The following is a 26,193-nucleotide window of genomic DNA, read 5'->3' as shown; positions in this document are numbered from 1 at the left end:
GTCGTTTCTACGAGGGATCGATCGACCCTGTTAGGTACCGGACCAGGCCCGAATTTACCAGTTCATATCTGGCGTGTGGTATGTATGTATATATGCCATTGCAATTGAACTACAGCGACTGTATGTTACAGGGGATGCTCATTGAAGTCCTGGACCAATAAAAGATCCAGTCCATGACGATCGTGCCTGAAGAGAAAAGAAACACAGGGATTGCAATGCGTAAGGGATGCTTTAAGTTTATAAATTTTAATCTTTGGACGTACCAGCTATTTTCGTTCCTGTAGAGTATGACTGGCACTGTTACTTGGTACTTGCCATATCGCCAGGGTTCCTAATCAGCTGGTCTCTGGGTTGGGTCGACGAGGGTGTCCCAGGGAGAACCCTCTTCCACGTCGCTCTTGGCCTCCCTGCCAGGTACCCGCATCCAAGACAACGGCCCGTTACGCTTCGATCGAACGTGAACCCACGCCGCAAACATCTCCATCGAGGCTTCAGCAGCTTGGCCTGGAATTGCGTGATCGCCATTTCTCCCGTTCCTTCCCAGAAGCCGGTTAATCCTTTGGAGCCATTCCCGGGCGAGGTGGTGAGGTCTGTGACTTGACCTAGAGAGAAACTTAGAGCTCAGACTACCTTTTAGGTACACTTGGATCTGCAGTAGCTATGCATTGGATGTACGTATATTGTACAGACCCAGACCTGGTTCATCAGCCTGAAACTCCAGCCATTCCACTGATTCGTGGATTCAGGGCTCAGGACGATGGGATCCGTCAGTCCATGGACTCGTCTGTTGTTTAATTTAAGGGCTACCGTAACAGGGACCTTTGTTTGCCCGATAGCCCTTTTCCAAAAGGGATTAACGTCGGCGAGCGACGACGGGCCCAGGCACCGAGTTCACAATTAGCCACGATCAAGGGATATGTTTGATCAAGGAGGGAGATGAAGCTGCTTTCGATCGGTACCACGCCGAATACCCACTCCTTTCTCTCACCCTGTATATACACACAAAATGGAAAAGTGATATCCCCGGGAAAAGGTACAAGCATCAAATCCACGTATGACACGCATACCTGAACAAACTCCTCTACCTCATATCAGCACCCTCAACCACCTCAGCTATCACTTCATGCATGTGTAATTCTCAGGGCACGTGCGGCATTATCCCTAACGTCGACTTCCTACCACGTGTACGACAGGTGCCTGGTAGACGTCCAGTTACGTGGTCACCCCAAAGGATTACCTGGTGATCATCCCTGAGGTAACTATTAAAAACGAAAAAAATTCAGTGTACTCTGCATTTTTTTTTTTTCAGGAAGCGTCAGGGCGGTTGGTAGACCATGGAAGCTGAATAAAAAATTTCTGGAATACCCCAGGTCTACCAAGTCGTGGATACAGCAGATAGGTAGAGCTCTGCTCTCTAACCCCGTTACAACACGACGTTCACGGGAGTTCGAGGCTGTTCAAATACAGAGGGGTGGGCAATCAGAGTGTTTGCCGCCCCACGAGCTAACATGCGAGGGAGTTACCGAACGACAGAGTGCGCCACTGAGCTAGAGGATGAACAACCCAGTACGCGGATCAAAGGATAATGTGGGGTTGAGCTGATAGCGCTCTGATTTGATTGTTGCTACGGCTATTGTCCGGAACTGGCTTTATTGTACGCGAAGACCATGTTATAGGTAGACCGTGGTACGTTGTCCCTGACACTATCTACTCTGGACGCACTTCTGTGGCAATAAAGTGAAATTCTCACTGGTACCAATCCACGCGGAAGATATCATCCCCCTCGTTCCTGCGGATGCGACGAGGTGTTTTTTAAAACTGTTCATCAAAATCCTATCGCGAGACAACTATTGGTTTTGCTCTTTGTCAAATTCTCCTTTATTTTTTCACATACCTTCACTTCTCAAACGTAATTACAATTTAATCCATTATTACCATTGGTCTTTGTACACTAATCATAATCTTATAAGAATACCATGTATATCTATACCGTGCGGTATCTCCATAATATGCATACTCATTGATCTTAAGCAGCTATCGATAAGAGGATCGATATTTCAATGAACACCAGTAGTCAGGAACGCCGATAATTCTTTTAACTTCTTTAACGAACACTCTCTGTCTATTGTCCCGCGTCAAAGACATAACCTATCTTCGAAGATCTAAGAGTGCTAATCAGCTTCCCTACTTGTTTACCTATCCCTCTCAGCTTATTTCGTTCGTGATATCTCATGAGTACCAAACTTCGAAAACAATAATCCCCATACCTAACCTCTCGTTGAAACTTCCATCAAGAAACTTTTAACCTCATGGAACTTCGTAGTCTCTTATACAGCTACATAGACAGACTGATATTCAATGTAAGATTCGTACGTACTACCCATTAGATTGCTAGTGATAGAATGGAGGAGGTTAGAGTTCTAGTAAACCCGAAAGGGTGAATTTTCATCCTTATCCGTACATCTGCTTGAACATTTGCATACAATGCTTGTCGCGTGCCTCGAAGGCAACACGTAGGAGGTAACTAGGCGCTTGCTCGTTTTATATTCTGTCACCTGTCATCCACGTGTGGCTCGCGTCTTCTTTCTACTTTGCGTTCCAGTTATTTCTGCTCTACGATTATTTCTTATTGTCTATCATTCCTGTGCGATACAGACAGGATCTACGGATGCTTTTAGGTTATGTGCTTCTCTCAGTGGGACGGTATTTATAGCGTGGCAATATTTAGATTTTTATTTTATCGATATATGTACTTTTACTGTTACAGGGACTTTGGAGTAGACGTACTGTCAGGACAGATGATGTGGGATCACATTGGTAAACTAGTCGCATCTTGCGGCTCGTGCTGATGCCGGCTGCTTCCGGTATTTCAAAGTAAAGCTGTTCCTGGCGCGTGGTCCGTGATGGGTTGTGCGTTCAGGTTAATAGCACTGGGGAAAGAACTTTCTTATGGACTTATCGCTGTTAGAATAACCTAACAGTTTTCCAGTGCAGGTAACATTATAAAATATATACAGTTGATTGACTAGGTATCGATTGTAGGTAGATGTATAGGGATTTTATTAGATATTTATGAATTTGGTGGTAGGCATTTAATTGGCATTATTGTATCGGGTGTACAATTTGTAGTTGGATAAGATTAATTTAATTAATTTTATTTTAACGTACGACCTTAGTGGGGATACTGTGATTTTTTTTTGTTTTAGGTAATCTAGGTGTCTGGTGTCTCTTTACTGACTCAGATGTACACGCCCTTCGAATTAAGGGTTTCGCTTCCTGGAAAAAAAAAGCTCACCCTCAAACGTTTAACAGGACGTTAGACACCCTCTTGTGTGAAGCGTCCCTTGGGTATCTGGACGTGTGCTGCTATTCCGCCAATGGGATTGAGTCTTTGCTGGTTATACCGACCTACTCCCCTCTTTGGATGGAAGGGACGGAGTCACCCTCTGCCCTTTGAGGAGGGTTACTTGGATAAAGGGGAAATAAAGGATTGACTTTATTAGGGAATGAGGTAGAATCGTGTGAACTGTCATAAAAGATTCTTTGGATCTTTGACATATAAGGTATTTTTAATATGGAATCTTAATAGAAATATTTTTTATATATATTTATATTCATTTATACTTTTTAGATGGAGTTTATAACAGAGGGATGCCTCTCGAGCCTGGCAGCGTTCTCACGTCAATTTACGTCGTGCCGCTCACCTCGTCTCTGATGACTAATCAATGACGTATCGATTAACGTTTACCCGCTCCGACCGATTAATTTCCATTAGTCTAATGTCTAACGTTCGTAAACGATTGTTCGCCCTACGTTCACGGTGTTCACACGGTCTACCTGTACCCAAAGAGTCCTCTGCTTTCAATAGGTATAACACTTATCTTCCGGTCTCCCACATTCATTAGATCCGTCCTCCGCAGGATTTTATCTTTTATCGCTTCACGAATATGACTCTTCCGCGACCCCTCGAGCATCGGGTGGTAACTTGGTAATCCGACGAAAGTACTGGTTGGGAAAATGGGGTGGTTCCGGGTTCCCGATTAAAATCTCCGGCCGGGATCACGCAATCGTTTAACGCCATAGCGTCTGTACAAGGCCTTTGTGGATTTTCTGAATTTGTCTTTGAAGAAAAATATCATGCGTTTCACCAGGGTGAGCATACCGATGAATAATGACGATATTAGTACGTCAAGGAGTTCACTCCACGAGGATGATGCTCCTGTGGCTGTTCTGCTCTTCTATGGTACCCTTGAAAAAAAAAAAAAGCCGCCGCCGAACACCATTGTCCGCCAATTGAGTCTCGTTTAGGCAACAGGGGTGGTGGGTTAAATTGATTTAAATTGGTCTCCGCTGCCTGGACGAACCATTTCTCGTATCGTCGTCAAAAATCTTTCCACGATACGGGATCATTTTATCCTTACCTGACTTTCTTTCGTTTCTTCTTTTTTTTTCTCTTCTCCCTTCTTCCACTTCTCGACAGCTCTCGAGGGCCATTATAAATTTTATATGAATTTTTCCTCGAGCCCATTAGGGCACCCGTATGCGCTCAGCTGCGAATCTAGACGCGTTTCTTCCACCACGATTCATCCTCCGTATTGACCTATCGTATGTGGGATCTTGAAGGATTTATATGGTATATATATATAATTTTTTTATGAGAAACGAAAAAAAAATGTCAATGGTTTCTATGAAAAATTTTGACATTTTTTATAATGATATATAGACTGACCTTTCATATTTTTCAAATTATTTCACCGTATTACCGTGCGTTGATCGTTAATAATATTCAAATTTTTTTTCCAGATGGACCAATGGACTTTTTTTTGGATACAGCTTCCGTCCACGCACTCATCTTGCTTCGTTAAGCGAAACAGCCTTCCGGTTTTATTATCGGTATACACGCGACCGTCCAAGTATCCAAAGAGGGGTTAGGTCATTTAAGGGTCGTTGAATGGACTAGGAATAAATTAACGTCCTGTGTCTATCCCCCTGGAGATCTTCGAAATGTCCGGCACCCCAGGGAGAAGATCCAACGTGCGTCAACTGTGGCACGCGTGACCGATATAAATTTTGCAATTTTTCTAAAACCACCCTCGTAGCACGTTGGCGAAAGGGTTTTTATAATACTGGTACGGAATAGATTAATTTTAAGTACTTAAGGGTAGACGGAGGATCGGGGTTTAAAAAAATTTGTAAAATTTTTGTGAACACGCCCGCGCGTATGTGCGTAAGTATTTTCTGTGGGCCGTAAAATCCAATGTAGAATAATTCGTAGGAGCGTGTTAAAACTGCAATTTGTAGCAGTAGCTTAATGGCATTGTAAATCGGGTAACTTTATACGTTTGGGGTATCAAGGGGTTATCAACAAATGTGTTCAAACATATAGGGTGTCACGAAAACCAGTAAAGGGTCTCCTAGGTATTACTCCAATGGGTAACCCCTTGTACAAATAACCAGCCCCGTAATCCTTTCAGAAGGGGATAGCCTAATGCGCTTATAACCGTTGAGAATTGATACCGAAAATGACTTCTTAATTAGGAATAAAATAAGACACCCCATCCATAAGAAGATATAATTCGCAATCAATATATCACGTTGATCGCGTGGGTGTTTAAGAAATAGAAAAAAAAAAGGTACGTTGTAAAAATTTACAAAATTTTCGCACAATACGTATATGAAGCATGAAAAATTTCTTTTAGCAAACGGCGCCTTGGATGACAATGGACACTAACAAGCGTTTCATGATGGATCGAGCAGATTTCTACGTCCACCATCGGCACGCGCCAATCATCCCGGTACAAAGACCCAACCGGAAGTCCAATGACGTAGCCACAGTTCCGGATACCAGTAAACAAGACTGGCGCTGAAAATAAATGAAGAGTCCACGTCTATGTGGGTAATTTAAAAATTGACAACCACCGGACATTTAAGTGAGTCTTTCTCCTTGGTCACAAAGGTGATACTCTCCATTTCCGGTTACAGGGATACCGGGATACAAAGAACGTGGGATAAAGGCTTCAGGAACTTTTCCTAGACTACGATCACAATGTGGACTCGTACATCATCCACGCAGCATCCGAAATAAAAATTGTACGGGATCAATGGGGACCACTCGTGGAGTGTGTTTCCGCGAAGTCACGAGATTCGCTCGCAGTCTGCGGGGATCGGAAAATGGCTGAGTGACGGAGCAACGAAACGAAGCGACAAGGAAGGAACGTTTATTTTGCAAATCATTCAGTCTCGGCACGCGCCCCCGAAAACCGTCACAGGACCCATAATGCCTTTTCAATGGACACTCGAACCGTATTAAATGATCTTTCATGGCGGACCGATGTCCCAAGATAGATACCTAACCTATAAGCTATAACCAATGCTGCCTCCAGCACACCTTTTCTCCTGCATTGCGCGTAATTCTATACGGGGCTCGACATATGGGAGGATTGGTTGCGTTATTCGAAAATTTTTATACCCCATTCATTTATTCATTCCCATGATCCGCAAATTTCTGAGCATCCCTTAGTCTTGCGGGCTTTTATTATTTATAGGCATTTATATGAGGTTGTACAGGATTAATGTACCGGGTGAAATTAACTTATTCATTCGATCCTTACGTTTGTTAATGATCACCCTTTATTGTCAATATTCAATAATATACAGATCAATAATTGATCTCTGATCGATATCGTCACAAAAAGTATGTTATATACTACATGTAATTTTGGTGTAATGTATATATATTTAAGGGGCGAGTAACAGTACGGGGTGTAATGAGAAAAAAAAAAAGGTGTATGGGGTTTTCCTGAGGGGCACGTAGAATCCGGCATAATCTATCGATGAATTAAAAGGTTTATAAAAGGGTCTTGTCAAACGGCAATCATCCCCTATTATGTAACGCCACCCCTAATACCAAAGCCGTTCCTCACTGACTCGTGTGAACTCCACGTAGCAAGATAGGAAGATAGTGGATGCTACGTGGAAAAAGTAATACAAAGTGAATGGTAAACTGATCGGTCATGTCATGCCTTATTGGTCCGTCAAACCGCCCACATATAAACCATCATAATTATTAATGCACTCGTTCCCATGAAAAATTCACTTCGTCCCATGAAATTCCAAGTCCACGAATTTTTCGAAAACAAATTTTTCAAATTTCAATTTTTTAAACATTCAATCCGTTCGTATACTCTCCCACGAGAAACTAAAAAAATGTCAACCAAACAACCCTATACCACTTGCACCCCGCTGCGTATAAGGATAGCCTTTAGGTCGTTTCACTAGGGGGGTGTAGAGAAGAACTCTTATCACGGTATCAGCGTTTAACGATGTGGTGCCGTGACCGTAGCCACCTGGTGGTCATAGACCACGTGCGGAGCCTGATGGTCACGTGTCCACCATAGAATCCCCCCCTAAAAACGTCCCTTAACCTAGCGATGACATTAACTCCATCCAGATAAAACTCAACTCCCTCCTCCACCCCCCCCATACAAAACTTGACTAGCTCGTAACTGTTTCATGGTTAATTAGACATTGACCTATCCTCCCCCAAAGTCCTATGGGATAATCTGGAGGATGATTACCCAATGACTGTAATCACTGTCAATTTCATACGATACCATAAGTCAAAGTTAACCATCGTGTATACAGAGTTTTACCATAACCTCATAAACGGTACCTACTGTCGGTACACCGTAAACCTTAAAAATCTTTGAATTTACAAACTGCCAACCGGACGGCTCCATTGTTGCCACCAGAACAAATGTATCTTCGTACGATGAAATAAAGCAATATTTAAGCGTTTCCCATGGATATACATAAGCGGTCTGTAGAAGGGGGTGGAAGGGAGGGAGCTCTCCACTGACAGCATGGGGGTACGGGTGCGCGTATAGACCCCCTGCAGAGACGAGCAATACGCTACCAGTCTAAGAGGACCCCATAAACATCCTGCTCGCATTACTCGAGGCTTGAGTGGCTCGTGTGAATGCGCCTTAAGTGTCTCGCCAAGCAAATCGTTACGTTGCTAACGATTGGGCTCGTATGTGTATGCATTAGATTAGGTGTATAGAATGGAATATGCGACGGTCATGAAAAAAAATTTTTATTTAATTTACATTATAATTATGATTATACAAATTGTATAGAATCGATCGTACATCGATAATTGCTGTAAGAAAAATATTGTTCGCGCGAATAGCTGTGCCTACGTATGAACGGTATTAAGGGGAGATTCTAGGAGCGTTCGTTGTACCAGCTAAGGGTAGATAACTCTCCGGGGGGATGGAAGAGTAGTCCCGTGGGTGCGGCGTGGGGGTTAGGAAACGTATGTTACGAAGGGTGCTCTTTGATTGGTGTGGGAAGATTTTGTAGGAGTTAAGGTTGTCCTGAGGGTGTTTTGTAAATGTTAAATATCTTTTGACGCATGCTTCTGGCGTTAAATTATTATTATATTTATATAATTGGTATTTTTATTATTATTTTTACATAATTTTGGTAATTAACAGTATTCTATTGTTACAGGTCGATTCGGGCTAGTAGGATCATCGAGGAACGCGGATTTCATAAGGGATGATATCCCCAGTGCGATATCCAGCTCTGTTTATCTAACGGGTGTCACAAACACACCCTTCCTAACCTCTTCGTAGACCTATTGTTTCGGAGAATGCACAAAGCTCCAAAGCCACAAAGCTCCGGGGACAGTAGTTACGCGTTACGTACGCACTGCGGCACTCTCCTCGCGTGTATGTACATACTCTGGGTGTAGGAATACCCTGTCCGGGTTGGAACTAACGGCCACGTAGGAAGTTAAGCCACATCAGGAAGGGAGAGATGAGAGCGAAGTGCCGACCTCGGGAAGATGTTTATCTAGTGGCAAGCTCTTGTCGTTGCCAAGTAGAATTCGTATATACGTAGTGCTATGTAATTAAGATATATATTTTATAAATTTATGTATTTCATACAATGAGACATCCGTAGATTATGTATATATGTATCGTACGTAGATGAAGACGTGTAAGAACTGCGTGATCGTATGTAATATATTCTGGTGTGCAGAGAACGTGTATAACCAGGAGTTTAACCCTGGCAGGGATGGATAGTCTAATTGAACCAGTTAAAGGACCACCCTAACCAAAGTGAAGAGTCTCGGGGCCGTAAAGTGGCGTGGCGGGCACCCTCTTTAATTCGTTTATTACTCTTATTATAAGCGCCGACGACGAGCGAGGCTGCCGTGCACGGGCGTAGACATACCAAAAATACTTGAAGCATCTGCCTTGGCTATTCAGGATCCTTTTGGATGAAACTGGAACTCGTGTGGATTGTGTATGGTTTTCTCGTATTCTTTTTTTTTTCATTCTAGAACTTCTGGTGATGAAATTTATTCTGGATGCCATATGCCGGTGAATCTACCCCCTGTAGACGAGAGGTGACTACGTGTCCTGTGCTGGAGAAGGTAGGGGATGCAGTGTATACGTACGTACCTATAACATGGGACGAGCTCCAAGTAGCGTGAAGAATTTATTCACCGCGAACGCTAATTTACTTAACCACCGTAACCGAACGATCGCGCTTACTAAGTGCTTGGTACTGTCCACGTGTTGCTTGGTAAAGACATAGGGAGTTTATAGTCTACCTGGTGGTAGAGTACTTCACCCTTGTTCATTAAGAGTTCTTTTAAGGGCACACACTGGACGAATGCTCCTTTACAGTTCCACTTCCCTTTTGTCTCAGGTTTCTATGGCGTGATAGTTCGAGTAGCCATACTTCCAGTGCTCAAGACGTTTTTCAGCATGGCTCCTTGTCTTCCTCTCGAGCTCCCTTGTCGGCTGTTAATGAAAAACGTAATGTAGAACCCGGACGGTGTAGCAGGGACTGTGCTATAGACACGACGTAACGAGAGAAAATCGAATTAGTCCAAGTTTCGTGTACATATTCATTTAGCTGTATATAATCGTTGGTAAAGAAGACGCGTTAAGACATGAATCATAGGTTATGTACGTGGATTCTCATACCATGCTCTATTTCCCTTCTCTTAATTCATCTCGCTCTTACACGAAATTCGTAATTGTCCTTCGTGAGATAGGGTAGATCTAGGTACGCGATAGTCCACGGTTCCCGGGTACAATTTGTCGAAATAACGATTGTATAATTATACGGATCTAACGTTTAATTAAACTCCCACACCCATTTCTCTTTTAGCCATTCCAATGCATCACGGTACTGTCGGCATTTATAATACTATTTGGCACCCACCAGGTTACTTCTCTTTATTATAAAATACGTCTGTCAGACTCCACGTATCGCCCGTGTTCAACGTAATTCAACTCCTTTACGTAACGACGCCGACACGAACGTCATCTGTATTTATCAGATTTCATAAAAACTGCGCTTTTCCGACGCCATGCTGCTCCTCAGAGACATCTGTCGCGACTGTGACCAACCGCGGGTTAATTTATTCTCACTCTAAACGGCCTACACCCCATTACGATCCAGCCCTTAGTCCAGTACATACCTTCGCATAAATGCCTTCGACACCGGCAACATTTACTACCCTAATCCAGGTTAGGTTATGTCATCCCCTCTACCTTTATCATGCGTATCCACGTACGCGGCGATCTGCCTTCACCCTCTACGTGGGTCAATTCAACACCAGTTGCACGAAAGCATAATCGGTGCAATTACGCATGTAAATTTCTGATTCATCCCAGCAATACTGCGTATAAAGTACTGTTGCGTTTGCGTTTACGCGTCGCTGAGTTACCTCCTGTGATCGCCATACTGTCTATTATTTACGTATCAGCCTGTATCTGCCAGTGTCTTTGGGTAGGTTTAAAAAAAAGAAAAGTTTTAGGTAATTCTTGTTACACGAAAAATCTCATGGACTGTCCTTACGTCGGTTCGGTGCTCTTATTTATCGTCGTCAATCCCTTCGATCTTGGCATCTCTTCTACAGGGTGTACTCAAAAATGCACGGTGCATCAATAGAAAGGTGATACTGGTCGCTTCAAAAGGGGTTTCAGGATCTTTTGTGCAGGGACATGTCTGTCGCGCGATGCCTCTCTAGGTAGTTTTGAGTTACCAACACGGTGTGTGGCGCCTCAGGTGTCTTCGATCTTTTCATAGGCAAATATGCGGATTCACAGTCTTCGTAGAAGTTTCGGAGCGTCGTCCTTCTACGTCCAGGTACCAGTTCCAAATAATATTAGTTCTTTAAATACATAGTACGTGCTTTTAATTTTTTCTTTCGCTTCTCTTACGAATATCCTCGCCAACGGTCTCTGACACTTCGGTGCACCGTGTTTAACCTATAAATATGCATTCTCGATATTGCACAATGTGGGATGCTATTAATTATACAATTGCTAGCTTACGTATAACGTACCGTTATCGCTTAAACGCAGCAGCTAGTGACTTTCTAGAAAAAAAAAAAGAAAAATATATATGTACGTCCAACTAGAAGAGGCCAATCTTCATGCGTGTATTTTATTTATGCGAGCAGGTGAAGCACGACGCAAAAAGATAATGGCTGAAACAAATACATAACGATTATAACATACGGGCTGATTATCTCACGGTGGACTTTCCATATTGTCTCTTGGCCCGTTCGAAAGCTCGCTTCTCTTAGCTGTTAATGTGACAATGCAAGCTGATAACGATTAATCTTCCTATTTTTTTTTCTTTTTCAGGAACATGGAGTAATATACATATATGCATTTAATATACGTGAATTTATATATATATATATCGATTGGAGGAAAATTCGCAAATTCACAATCGTCAATTAATGACTTTACAAATGACTAATGACGACTCCCGTCGTGACTAACTCCGTCTGGTGTACGTATATCGCGTCATCAGTTGACCATTTACAATCGTAAATGCACCAGGCTCATGGCAAATGCCATCGCATCAACCCCATGCAGCGTCTACACTGTACCTACACCCTCCCTCAATACCCCAAAGTTAACACCATAAACGCGACTATCCTCTATACCGACAATATGCCACGTTATATAGATTCGCCATGCTCGTTCTCGCAGCATCATCATCCCTATCAGGGTAATTGATCAGACGTTGAATTTCTATACATGGTCCATATCATCCCTTGTCCCATATAGATATACCACCATGATGTAAACAGATGTGATGAATATAAGGCCTAATGTCATGATATGATTTGTTACACTTATTGGGTTGGTATCAATTAATATTTTTTTTTACAGGAGACACGGGAGTCTATCAAATCAATACAGTGCCAAAGTATCTGCTATTATCGATAAACAGTTATATTTACTGAATAATGTCAGCAGATGCAATGACACCTATGCACTTATGGTTTGATGCACCTGTCTTATGCATTAAAGTACTTCATAGGTAAAGTATATATATTTTTGAATTAAATATATAATTTCTTGGATAAACGTTGTAACTGAAATTAATTATTTTTTTTATTTCCAGGCTACCTGTGGCGTCAGCAGTACTGACTGCTCCTGGAAACGATTTGAATAATTGATTTTACATTGCGCCACCATCAAGCGACCTTATTTCCATCACTGTGTACAGTCCACCTACCAGACTAACTCAGAGTTTATTTTTATTTCTACAATATCGCTCTTCAACACTGTTCTAGATTGAAGAATGCGTTACTTTCATCAGACCGTTCCAGGGATAATCGGTCTACCTAGTATTTGGTGGAAGGACGCGATCCTGGAACTGGCGTATGAACGAGCTACACACGTACCCCGTCCCTGTGAGACACGCACGGCCATCCCCCACGTGTCCCTATGGCATTTAGCGGGTATTGAATTTCATACAATAAAGCGCTTTGTGCGGTATCCTCTTACACGGGGCAGGGCGTGCGCGTGCCAAAATGAAAAAACCGCAAAACGCCATGAGGCCATTGTATATGCTTACGCCATTGCTCCATTATTTGCTCGTTCGGCTCTGAGGTATTTATTACTTAATTTTTCTTTCTTTCCTAATATTTATTTTATACCTTACCAACGATCCACCGTCTAGTTAATTGTTTATAAACCATCTGTCCCATACGTTAAGTCACTGTTATCATATCTTAACCGCTTCCAGATCCATTCGCAAGGGTTTTCGTAACACGAGATCGTAGATGAAGGATAAAACATCATGGAAGCGACCAAGGGATGGAAACGGTACCCATAAAGGATGGACTCGAAGAATCCTAACCTAGAAAACAGCCGCAAGGATACTTCGCCACAGCGGATACGTACTTGGGTGCCAAAGGATGCGCGCACCTTTTCCATCTGCTCGACCGGATTCGTATCTGTACGTTTTGACATCTTGGCAAACCGCGAGTCATAATTTTAACCAGTGAGCCGTTGAGGGGTATCCCTAGGCATACGTATGGGTATCCTAATCGCTCCAAGCGTCGTAAGCTTTGGCCATAAGATTTTTAACCCTACGTTAAAAGTGTCTTCTTGCAAGGCCCGTTTTATGATCAGCCATTTATTTTTTTTTTTATTTTTTCCTTTTCTCTCTTTCACCTCGTGCCTCGCGAACGCCTCGTGCCGTTCACGGTGACACCAAAGGCAGGTGTTAGGCCCCGTGTGGTAGTCTATTTGTGTTGTCCGCTTGACGTGCGCTTCTCTTTTCCACTACGTACCTACGTTTCTGTATTGTGCATTTGAAACACGTCGAGAGTCCCGCCATGCGGGCTCATTACTGGCACGAGTAAGGCGCGCGCACGCACTACGCCATCAGCTACTGATACCATGGGTTCGGATGGTCTACGCATCTCTTATCTATGCGTTTATATTTTTTTAATATAATTACATAAAATTATATTAAATGCACACGCGTTAACTTGACAGTTATAGTATATGCGGTCACTAGGTATTCAGAAGTACGTGAAAAATTGCATTGCGGGAATATCGTGAACATTTTCGAGTTCCTTGATAAAAATATGAGCAAAAACTATAATTGGTAATTTTTGATATCTCTAACGGTTTAGAAGTTACGGCTACTCGAAATTTTTGGGAAGATCAAGCGAGAAGGTATCTATATTAAGGATTTGACTTTTTGGTATATCCGTCTTTCTCTTACCCACCCAAAGACGCATAAGCCCGTCTCTCTCGCACTCACGGCAGGTATAGAAACTTCGAAATTCTTTTCTTTCCTTTGGTCCATGGATTTCGTTTTAGTCATTACTATGGCATCAGGTTTCCGTGGACACCCGTACGATTTGTCATACGCTATTCCTCGAGGCGTTAAAATTATTGCTCTACGTCTGATCGTCGACTTAATGTATTAAGAAAAAGTCATTACTCCCGCAGCTTCCGTGAGCCGCGATGAAATTTCTGTGACTAACAGTCATTAATCTCTCGCGTACGCAGGACCGTACGTCCCACGTGTGTCGCATTTGGGTAGGTGTACCATGCGTTGACCATTTGACACTTATTTACAGATTATTCACACTCCTCTGTTCCGTAGGAATAGCCATAACTATTTTTTTTACCCGTAAATAAAATTTTACATGAATTTTCAGAACTCTCCACCTTTCCGACGATAATAACGATCCTCTGTTTTACGTTTCAGGAATGCTGACCAGCTAACAAATCGAATTACGATTCTTCACGTTGCGTTGGTAACGTTCTTCTGAATTCTTGAAAATGGGACCTTTCCGAAGGAAGACAAATTCTCATACAACCCATTCAGCAGAGATCCATACTACGTACAGGAAGCTTTGACATGCGACGAAACGCGTCCTTGACTCGCATACGGAATTTTCTAATCGTTTACATCAGGACGATTCAAACGGTGCAGGAATTCCCGCCAAGATCGAGGTGCATGCTGGAATCTATGAAAATTCCACGTATAAGGCGCACGTGGACGTGTCGGGATGTCGTTGCGCATTAGAAGTGGGTTAGGACTTCCAAGGTCAACGTGTATTCTCTTTACCGATTCCTTTTACTTTCTTTTTTCTCCTGCTCAAGACGAGTCTTCCCCCATCTTCCTTCTCTCTTCTCGGATGCACCCATCGTTCAGCTCCTTATCGCACACACGTATATATGGACACCGTGTAGTCTCCGTGCGTGGAGACTCGCCTTGATGCTTGTAGCCGGTTAGAGAGGACGGTCGCGTGCCGTGGATCCCCCACTCTGTCTTACAGAAAATCTTACGTTTTATATGGAGGCTCTATGTCATTATCCTCTTGCAGATTTTTATACAGTCGACGCTTCGGGTAACTTGTCGTTCGACGTCTATACTTACGTTTATATATGTATGAAAAAAAAAAGGGCATCGTGACGCCACCTCTCGCCCATGCCCTTCATGGAGCTCTATCACGCATGCGCTCTCTCAACTGGATGCAATCAATCTTTTTGAATGACCTTGATATTTAGCTGCTACATAGGCGAGATGTTCCTTTTTCTGTGCAACGACACGCCCGATCGTTCAGCGACGCCTTCTCGAATTGCATTTGCGATCGATCGCTGGCGGCTCTTTTGAACGTGGTTACTTTGAATATTTTTGTTTACGGTGAGATAACGATATGCAGTTTTCTTTTTTATTGACTCTCGTGCATGCAGCCATTGAGCCTTACGGTTTTATCATTTGTGTGTGATATATTTTATTCATGTGCCTATAGGAACTCTTGTCCTCGGGGTGCGTGCAGTGGACAGTTCCTGGTATGTCGGTACCTACTATCTGATCGGTAACTACAGGGGGTACGGGAACGTCTTTAAAAGGGGTGGCAGGGTCAAATCGCAACCCCTTAGAAAATAAATAATATATATCGTTGGTGTCATCTTTCGACGTGTGCATATCCAGGAGCGATTCTTCGATGCGTTCGTGGGGCACATCTGCCTGTTTCACCCTTTGGATACTAACCGGGGGGTTGAATTTATTTTGCCAGGTTTCTTTTTTTATAATTTTGTACAATTAGTTTTTTTATCTGGTTCTTTAATGTGGAATAGGATTGTTGCACGTTGCTAAGTAAGGATAGTTCTTTTATTTGCACTGGTTGGTGCACCTTGTATTCTGTCAATGCTGCATCCAAGAACCTGTTAACCTGCTTGGTACCGCTCCTTGAAGTTTGAAAAAAATACATAAAAAAATGTCCAAAGCACATGGTTGTTTGATCAGAATAATATTTATTGATAATCGGAAAAACTGTTATTACTGTGAAGTGACTGACGTTAGCAAGACTCAATGAGAGTCAATGAAGCTTTATTTTTGTGGCAAGGATTTTATTTTGAATTTTGAAAAAGCAGCTGCAACCACAAGCAGGTGGCTCCATACACCTATTACCTGTTTGATCAAACATTAAAAAATGGCTAATAGAAAAAATTATTTTATATAAATAGTAGAGCAAGCTGAAGGTTGTTACCGTCTTTCAAAATAATTTATTATCCACGAACGTTTTTTTCTTAGTACAGGTAAAAGCATATTTTTATTTATTTTTTCAATTTCTCTGTAACTCAAAATTCCCCTGATCATTCATTGATATATATCCACTACCTATGTAATACCATAGAGTTTTCTAGTGTCGACCACCAAAGAATTTCATGAGGGAGAACCATTTCGTCAACGTGGGGGTCCAGCAGTAGGCACCCCTTAGACGAAGAGGGTAGACGTTGAGATTTTAATAAATCATATGCTCCATCCCTTGCCACATAAAGGAGCGTAAGAGGAAGGATACCCGAAAAAAAAAAATGGGCACACTTTGTTGTGATTCGAGACGATAATTTGTCCGCCCATTCCGGCAGTTCGCAAGATTTAAATCCTCAAGGATACTAAAGGCTAACGGAGCTGCCATTTTCTACGGTGGCAGGTTCATTGTCGATAAGAATTTCAAAACTGTCATTTGACTGGGTAATTTAAAATGTGTTCTATTGCAACGCCATCTGCCTTCTACTAGTTCAACTTTTTGTAGTTCGTTATGAGAGATTCTTGCGTATCGGTGATCGATGAATCAACGTTATTTATCGGAAACCTTTGATCGATTCTAAGTAATCACACAGATCTTGGCATAATTCGTTAACGTACACTTACAGCAATTACCTGGCCAGGTGAATTCTGTGTGAAAAGAAAAATTTCAAGCAGACAGCAACGCGCGTAAGTATACAGTGTATAAGACTGCTGCCTACTGTCCCATGTACTTGGGTTATGTACGGGTTGCAACGTCTAGGAAAAATGTTGCAGCTGCAAACAAGTTACCTATAGAGCGATAACATCGTTGTGTATGACCGTTGAATTCATCTCAAAGCTGCGCTCAAAACTTAATTATCCCGATTAATTCGTATTCGCTTGATTCCCTGATGGAATTTCTGGTTTTGCTCGTCGATCGTTTCTTGTTTAATCAGCCGCCTTGGGTAAGTGCACTGAAAATGCCGCTTCTCCTGATTATTTCTTTTATTAAGTTATTCGCATTCTTGACTGTAAACATCACCGGGGCTCGGGACAAGCTCTGAGTGAAAATGACATTACCGGGTGGTGGACTGAAAGTTGGGAAAGTCCATTTTTATTGAATATATATATATACATACATACAGATGCATAATATAGCTCTACAGAGTGACACGCAGTGTGACGTTGGCTGACTTTACGAAACGAAGAAAGTATAAGGAACGAGTGAAGGAAGGAGAGGAAAAAGAAAATAGTAACGCAAGATCGAACAGATATTTTCTTCTTAGCATTCCTTTCACCGTTTCACCCCACACCTATCTTTGCTGTCACTCAATGCGACTCCCGGTATTCACGCACCCTTGGAAAAAAGAATGTATACTTTGAAATGTCCTCTAGGTGCCAGAACGGAGACCCTGCGAAGACTTTATTATTATATCCTCGATATCCTGGAATAAAAAAGTAAAGGACGAGAAGCACTTGTCTTATCTGATCGGCGCTTGGGCAGATTAATGTGGGATCGAGCCTATTTGACAAAAGGTAAAGGACCTTTTATAGGAATGGTGATGGATCACTAATATGGGTATAGTGAGCCACATATGCAACGTACGGGACGGTATTGTATCATCTTGAAAACATACTCGATTTCATATTCAATCAGCAGGTTTCCAAGGTACGTACGAGTCAAAAAAGAAATATCGAGCCACCCGCGATTCCCAGGCGATTAACATCTGTACTAAAGATATTTCTTTTGACAGTCAGCATTGTCCAGGAGTCGACCGTCTCGGAGTCAATGGCACCCTAAGAAGAGTACCACCAGCCATAGTGTCACCCTTGAACCAAGGCATAGTAACAAGTATACGTAACCGCGTTAGGCTGCCAAACAACCAGGTTGAATGAAGACCTCATCCTCGAGGCCAGGTAGCCCTTTTCTGGTAGGTGGGCCCCTGATCGTCCTGACCGCACCGCGAAACCGGCTACAAAATGTTTTATTTACGAGGTCCGCTTCGGTGCATCGAGTAAGTTGTCTCCTGTCGACTTCATCCCGGATAGTCTTATCTCACTCTCTCTCTTGCTCTCTTTCAGGTAGTGGCTGGGCATCCCCTCGAGGAGCAGTCAGGAACGTGACAAAGTGACGGGGCCTGTTCTGCACGGTGCGGAATCTGGGCCTGACGCTGGCTTTTCTGCGACAAGTGCCATTGTGCTATCTCCTGCGCTGACTGGGGCGGCATCTCCAAAAGCATCGTCCTCCATTTCTTACGTCCCGCTTCGTGCGTCTCTTGGGATTGAAGGAGATGGCCTATATAACATTTCTAGGTACATAGACTCTGAATTGTCACATGTGGATCACTCGTACGTTTGCACAGGTAGTGTAATACATGGTTAGCGTCAGTACTGTAGATAAAAAGATCGAGAATGTAATTATTATAAGATTGCTTTTTCCTTGCTACTTTAGTCTCGAGGCCGACAGGTCCTGCTTCTCCTGGTCCCCTCGTCTGCTGTCCCTGCGAAAAGGATGAATAAAACGGCAGACAGTGCGGACAGGGAATATCGGAAACCACATGGTATAACCGCCCATCTGCTATTATCAGTTGCCCGTGGTATCTTCTTGTATCATTAGCCAAGATACATTGTATGAAGGAATCATGCACAATGCTCGTGAAGGCACGTTAATGAGTAATAAGAAGAATGAATATAGATAATACGAGGAATTTTAATACGGAAAGGCTACGTTGATCTGGTTGCTTTACAATCAGTCTCGAGGTTCAACTATTTATTGTAACGTAACCTACAATTTCGTTGAAGTCTTCGTGGCTGTAAAGTTGGTCACTCCTTTCCACCTCTTATCTCTCTCTCTCTCTCTTTGTCCGTAGGCCGAAGAAGAGCGATTATCCACACGCGTATTCGTCGGTAGATCTTTGCGGAAAACAGAGGCGTCTGAGATTGGCAAAGATGGAAAGTGACCTGAGACCGTGGAGAAAAATTTCAATGATCAGCGCTGGCTCTTTTCACTGGAATCAAGTTCAGCGATTATATACGTATGTTTTATATCTGTACACCTTATCAATACCCTGTCAATACATTTCATCTTTAGTTTCACTTTAGTCAAGTCAACCAGTGTTATATATGAAAGATTTTCTGAAAGGATTATTGTCTGCTAATGATCATCCTCTCTTCTTTTTCTCATGCATTCAGCAGTACTATTATTATTTATTTATTTACTCAAATCTTCTTCTTTGCAGATACCGCCAATCGTATTCCACGAAGTGACCAGTTACTATATTCACGGCCTTCCTCGGATGGGTTTGAATTATCAATAAATTGGTACGTTGAGTCGTTTGTACGCAAATGCCGGTCTTTTAGCGGCCACGTCGAAGAGCACCCAAACGGGTTGACTTTATTGTAAAATTAACGACGACGAGCTCGTATAATTTTAAGCTACGTGCGATATTTCAAAAGCGCGCGCTTATTTCAATCTTAATCTCATAATTAGATAAGAATATTAGTAAAGACGTCCAGAAACTCGTAAAGAGGCTAGCACAGTGATTTACGATTTTTTAGCGCAATCACCTAACTACGCATTAGTACATAGCCCTGACTTCACCTATATGCGTATATGCGTTACGCGTCGACCATTACAAGTTCCCAAGCGAACCTTTAATTTACGACGAAAGTGCTCAGACACCTGTTCGAAATTAATAGCCACTTACAAATAACGCAGCCACGTCGTTCATGTTTGTAAATGAAGTCATTCGGTACTTTAGGATAGGCGGTTATATGGGAAACCATAAGATTTTCAAGCAAGTTCATAACTGCTACTTATATTCATATATTGGGTTGTCAAGAATGAAATTTGTAGTTGTCAACTAACTTTGCCCTTTTTTTTTTCTACAAATTTCATCCTTGAACATCCAATATATCCTTATATGAGTTAACGTTAAAGCGCTGAACAATTTTATGTGACAACGTTATATTCACAGGGCGCTTATGAGCGTACCCTCTTCTTTTACCCTTGCGATAAACGTAGGCGTGTGGCTATGGGTGAAAAATCCTAACTGGATTTTCCTAGGTATCCGAAGGGTTTCTAATGCTGTTTTTCTCAAGCTGTTCATTGTCCCCGCTAATGTCGTTATCCCGGCTACAATGTTGTGCGTTACGTACGCATTATGGGTTCACCATTCTCTAACGTAACCACAATGCTTCCCATCGGTATTCACGGGCGGTTTTTCTGCTCCCTCCTGCAGAAGTAGGCGCGTGCTGGTCCAGGTGCCATATTCTTCTCTCTTGCTTGCTGCTTCGCTTGTCTGACTGTCTGACTATCTGTACAGCGGGTCTGCTCGTCCGGCCGGGCCATGGGTACTCAAATCGTAGTCGTCTCTCTGTCTGCTGGGAACATATGTTTTATGGACAATGGATTTGTAGCTGCTACTGCCGGATTCTAAAGGCAACAAACATAAAGGATTTTTCGAGAGGATTGCGTCTCTTCTGATTTACTTTTGGAAATTGCATGAGAAAGAGTTAGGTTTTAAATGACATTTGGTATTGGTATTAATAGACTTGTTTGAGGTTTTCAGGTAACACGTACATGTGTATTTCTTGTTCTTTGGATTAATCGGGAGCCACTTGATTGGCTGGTTTAATGGTCTTGAGGTTTATCGCTCACTATATTTTTCTTATCATTTCAGTGGCAATGATCCCAGGGCCTAGTCCAGATGCCGCTTCATCCCTCATTGTTAATCCCGACTTAAGCCCAGATAAAACCCAGGAGAGTCAAGAGGACGGTGGGGGAGTCTTTTCTTCCTTTTCTCTTGATGTCCCAGATGCCGTCAATGGACCACGGACGTATCTTATACGCTGTGTGGATAATCGAAGAAGAGATACTGCCTGAAGATAGCTGATAAAGGAATATGAGGACAAAAAGTAAAACGACTTGGTGATTGGGAAGGCGTGTGGATGGATCTTAATTGCTGCTGCGTTGGTACAGCCAAGGTGAAGGAAAAGATAAAAGGTGGAAGGTGGAAGGTAACTGGAAATGCAGCCAATGACACGAAGGAGATTCAACCTTATAATGCATCTGCCTTGAGTACAGGAGAGTTAGCGAAAAATCGAAATAATTTAACGCGCGAAAAACTCTGCAGCTGCAGCTCACATGAGTCACGCGACAATACTGTCATTATTACAGGCGTGTAGGGATAAATAATTGTGCTGATGTAGAATTTATTAGCGAATGTTAAAGGTATGTAATTTTATCAGGATGCTGGATATTTGTTTGACGTGATTATATCTCATTGCTTTCTGGAAACATTTTATTATCGAGCGTCCGTTTATATAGCTCGTGCGAAATAAATACTACTTGAATTATTGTTCTCTTCAGTCTTAATTGGTATGGACATACCTGCCTTGATTTATTATAATGACTTATAAATTTGTAGCTGAAAATCATTTGAACGAGGGCACGATCATGCACGATATGTCTTATAGATCTTTAAACAGTGAATCCTTAATCGTCTTATGTTATTGATTCTTTTATTTTTATTCGCGAAACACATACCACTGTCATTAACGTATCAACCATTAATTCATTGTACAGAGTATACATTGTAACAGGTTAAAATATTTTTTTCTTGTTCTTAGATTTCCAACCACATCTCATCGAACCAGTTCCTCTGGTCTAACTGACCTACACTTACTGATGTCCTGGTGCACCCAGGTTGACGAACCTTTAGGAACGACCAGCGCGCCCCGGGCTAATTCGCATTCAATCAAGTACACTCACGGTTCGTAAGCCATCGCCTTGAACCTCTTCTTTATTTTATTCCTCGACACGAAGGTTAGTACTATGTTAGTACGTTACGCCACCGCTCTGTATGTATGCATATGGGGCACTTATGGTCCAACTATCTTTGCTTTCAGGATGAAAATTCTTCTGGCTACTAGAAGCATCGCGACGTCGATTCCTAATGCCAGAGTGACGTTTTACCATTTAACGATGAATTTTCCCAAGGCACCCTAAGCGTCAGTGCTCGAGTACTTTCAAGGAACCCCAAACACCCTCCGAATTGGCCGCTGGATACAATAACTTTTGCTACGTCCCTAAAAGCTGCGGTACTTTCGAGTACTCTTGAGATTGGTAAGCCTGAAATGATTTTGGAGTGCCTGGTAGAGTCCGTAGGGTTAAAAGAAACAGGGCGATTTTGAAAAATGTATTTTTTTCTTTCCATAGATGTAAGAAGTCAAGTTGCTGATTTTACTGTTTCCAAGTAAATCCAACATGGCGAAGTGTTTCTGCAACGTCGACGTGGTATTGAATTTCTTGTATGGTTTTGAATAATACCATTTTTTGATCGCATATATTAATCGATTTTGGGATCAATAACGTATCTGATTATATGATCTTTTATCTCAAATCGTTAATTCGTCATACCTATTGATCTCGTGAAGGTAGCATGCATGTAAAATCGTCAATAACCCTCTTGCCAACGTAGGGGGTTCTCGTTAGTACTTGACGTTTTTCCCATAATCCTTAGGTTTCGCTTGTCCGTACCTTATGTTGTGTACTTACCCCATAGGCCACCCCATAAAACTTTTTCTTCGTCCCTCCTACTGTTTGGACAAATTCGATTTTATCGTCCTCCAATTCCTAGGGACTTTACTCGCAAAAAATACACTAGACTTTAGATCCCCATCTCGAGGAGTGATCTATTGATCCTCGACCTGGCTGCTGGTCGTTACACTTTTATATTTCAAAAGAGTCGAGGACTCATAAAATCCATTGTGAATTTGTGGTATTTACCAGGATTTTTCAGCCCACATAGTCGTATCATTTTTCTGGGGGCTTTTCGGGTAACCGGAAATTAGCCGTATTCGACAGGTATTCCCGTTTACAGTAAAATCCCACGTATCTTTTTTTTTCTCAATATAATCAGTCATGCGTAAAATATTCAAAATCCTACACACGTCATCTTATATGCGAAATGTCCACCCGGATTTAAAAAAAAGATATTTATACATAAATCCCATCACTCAATTTACTTCTCGTCTTTCGTTTGACAATCGATTCACCGGATGTGTTGCACACGAGTAAGAAATACTTACGGCGCAGAAAAGGTATTTTTCTTTTCATATATTTCTCTGGCCTTTGATTTCGTATCCATCTAACCGATATTTTGAGGACGCGTCGCGACGCTACACGCACTAACCATATATACGGGCCTATTTGAAGCTCTTCGAGTATTCTTAGGGGTGTTTTTTAAATATACTTGTTGCACAATGTAATACTATCCCCATTGTACGACGACCCTCGAACTGTCTTTAATGCGAAACTGAGCACGAGTAACCGTACCTATAATGCACGTAGCGTGTATTATTTTTCCATGAACAATCCTTTTGTCGTGGACGTTCCCTGAAGACTGGCCCAGAAAGAAGTCCCATTTACGTGCACTGTCCTAAGTACAGAAGATATTTAATGAATAAATTTTGCCGTTCGAAAAAAAGAAGAAAAAAAAGGAAATTTATGTAAAACTCAACAAAGTCAAGGACTATCAATTTTCCAGATTTTTCCTTCACCCTCAAATATTTTGGCACGCGTCCCTCGAAAACTTTAACCTCGTTAGCGTCCATTGTCCAGTTTCCAAGAGGCGTCGGGCGACGATACTGAAAATTTATGCCGTGTACGCAGATGCAAATACCTTTATGTCGCATGGAACTCCCTGGCTATTTTTCTATGGGTACAATTAACCTAAAAGAGGGACCTTCCTTGCTGTCACGAAGTAAAGCCGTGTTAATAATTTCACATTGTGGCGCGTTTCCACCGGGAGGCACACTGTCGCTTTACTGATATAATTATAATTATTGTTTATTTATATTTTTCTTATCTTCTCATTGTTCTCATCAGTCTGGTACTCGTAAGCAGACACGTACGCGATTCGGAAGAAATTTCGTTAGGTTAGGATTGACGCTTTAGGAGTAATGCTGCGTTCACAATGGCTCTGAAGTGTCTTTAGTGCACAGTAGCGGCTCAATAGAAATGCTCACAAATGCACAGCGGGACTTCGGACTCTCTCTCTTTCTCTCTTGAGATTCGCTACTCGATACGAATGTTAGACACGTCGAACAGCTAATGTCCCACTCGACGTTCGGAACTCGTCATATTTTTGGTCAATAGCTTTCAGTCCGGCTGGAATTTAATATGTTTATTGCTGTGAGAATGTCGCGCCAGGTTTGACGGTAGATTTTTATCTGCTTTTTGCTTTCAGGAGTCTCTCGGTTAACGAGAGAAGTTGGGAAGTTAGTTTTAATCGAGCATACTATGCATACACGTATGCAGTAGATAATACGTTACTATTTAATTTTTTCTTCCTTCACGAACGTCACACATTGAATTACAGTTGGATAATCTTTAGAATTTTTTTTTTTTTATTCACCTATTACGTTATTTTTCTTTTTATTCAATCACTCTCGTTCGTTGGGATATAAATATTTCTTTTTTCTCTTGTATATTTTCACGCTCGTAAACCAAAAGGTATTTTGTACACACTATTTTGTACAGGTATTTTTTTTATTTAAATGGCCGAAGATCCTTCCGTTTAGTTGGTAAGTATCTTTTTCAATAAGGATTTATTAAGGGGGCAGAAGTTGATGGGATCATAAAACAGTTTTACAACCTGAGAATTCGAGCATGGTCGCTCAACGTGTCTAGCGTACCGTACAAATTTTAGTCATTCTGATTTTTAATAGCTTTTAAAAGGTATCGACTTACATTTATGAGAAAGAATTCTTTTTAACTTGATATTACGATGGTAAAATTCTGGTTGTAAATTATTACAGACGGTTATACGCATTCTGATGGAGGTTGGAGGATCAGATGAGTGACAGAGTGAGAATAGACAGAATTTCAATTGAATCCACCAGTAGGACACGATTTTTCATTTGGAAACATCTGCAAGTTCTTCTATAGGTAAGTCATTCAAAAAATACTTTCATTTAACTCAGTATGAAGTAACAGTAATAAGGAAACTAATAGGGAGAGATCTGGTTGGCTAGAAATGTTGGACCTCATTTTTGGACGCAATAAATGAGGTCAACTTACACCACTAGAAGCGTGCAATATAAATTATTAAATTTATACTGAATAGTAATGTCAGTTTAATGAGAAAAATTATATTTATGTTAATACCTTATTTAATGTCTTCTTACAAGTTGGCATAGTATAGCCATCTATGGGGATTTTGGAGAACTACGCCGAAGGGTAGCCCAGAACAACCAACTGGTAAAACCATGTGAATTGCAAATACTCAATAAATTTCCATGTCGGTAATGTTATCGTTTGATTCCTAATGAGTGTACCTACTGTAACAATTAAAAGGAAAATAGATAAATGTTGTAAATAACAGTCTACAGCGTTAGTATTTCCTCCACTCGTCTACTTATCTGCTCGTCTACTCGTCCGCTATTCTATTCTACCAACTGGCGCTTATCAGCCTCTACGACAGTTTCCAAAAATTCCTTTAGAGTACGCGGAAAGACAATTCGGCAGGTGAATTTTCCTGACGAGTATTTTAGTTAATTCTGGAAAATTCCGCCAGATGGCAATGTCAAGCGCCTACGAAAATACAGGCTATATCAAAATCTCGTAGAATATACAGAGTAGATAAAAATTGAATTGAAATTGTAGAATATCGAAAATATAATATGTTCAAATTTAAATATTAATAAATTAGGTATTTGGAACATTAAAATAATAAAAACATAAAAAACACGGTCCCCTATGGGGACATGGAGGGGTCGTTGCTCCCTCGTGGAGAGGTAGGACCTCACGGAAATGGG

The 26,193-nt window shown here is 41.7% G+C and overlaps 5 long non-coding RNA genes across 7 annotated transcripts; 4 read left to right on the top strand and 1 right to left on the bottom strand.

Moving 5' to 3' along the window:
- Positions 1-5,486: 5,486 nt before the first annotated feature.
- On the top strand, positions 5,487-7,422 carry LOC112495246. 2 transcript variants are annotated; one of them, XR_003061606.1, is made up of 3 exons: positions 5,487-5,633; positions 5,700-5,892; positions 5,983-7,422. It is a non-coding gene; the product is annotated as an uncharacterized LOC112495246 (long non-coding RNA). The 2 variants fall into 2 exon arrangements; XR_003061605.1 differs by having other exon boundaries at positions 5,700-5,896.
- A 765-nt stretch (positions 7,423-8,187) lies between these two features.
- On the bottom strand, positions 8,188-10,331 carry LOC112495245. Its single transcript, XR_003061604.1, has 3 exons — positions 10,005-10,331; positions 9,567-9,818; positions 8,188-9,473 (listed from the first exon to the last, which is right to left on the bottom strand). It is a non-coding gene; the product is annotated as an uncharacterized LOC112495245 (long non-coding RNA).
- A 1,384-nt stretch (positions 10,332-11,715) lies between these two features.
- On the top strand, positions 11,716-16,151 carry LOC112495249. The gene is made up of 6 exons (XR_003061612.1): positions 11,716-11,829; positions 12,216-12,366; positions 12,451-12,941; positions 13,078-13,290; positions 14,560-15,501; positions 15,611-16,151. It is a non-coding gene; the product is annotated as an uncharacterized LOC112495249 (long non-coding RNA).
- A 1,756-nt stretch (positions 16,152-17,907) lies between these two features.
- LOC112495250 lies at positions 17,908-18,727 on the top strand. The gene is made up of 3 exons (XR_003061613.1): positions 17,908-18,040; positions 18,126-18,386; positions 18,454-18,727. It is a non-coding gene; the product is annotated as an uncharacterized LOC112495250 (long non-coding RNA).
- A 520-nt stretch (positions 18,728-19,247) lies between these two features.
- LOC107273665 lies at positions 19,248-25,977 on the top strand. Of its 2 annotated transcripts, XR_003061611.1 has the most exons (8): positions 19,248-19,406; positions 19,611-19,692; positions 21,054-21,604; positions 22,003-22,198; positions 22,282-22,498; positions 22,592-22,669; positions 25,195-25,324; positions 25,567-25,977. It is a non-coding gene; the product is annotated as an uncharacterized LOC107273665 (long non-coding RNA). The 2 variants fall into 2 exon arrangements; XR_001539305.2 differs by having other exon boundaries at positions 25,195-25,977.
- The last annotated feature ends 216 nt before the right edge of the window (positions 25,978-26,193 follow it).

This window comes from Cephus cinctus, unplaced genomic scaffold (assembly GCF_000341935.2).
Source record: "Cephus cinctus unplaced genomic scaffold, Ccin1 Ccin1_scaffold1780, whole genome shotgun sequence".
NCBI classification, from domain to species: Eukaryota; Metazoa; Arthropoda; class Insecta; order Hymenoptera; family Cephidae; genus Cephus; species Cephus cinctus.
The sequence above is the reverse complement of the archived record's forward strand: the minus strand, read 5'-3'. Positions and strand labels throughout refer to the sequence as shown.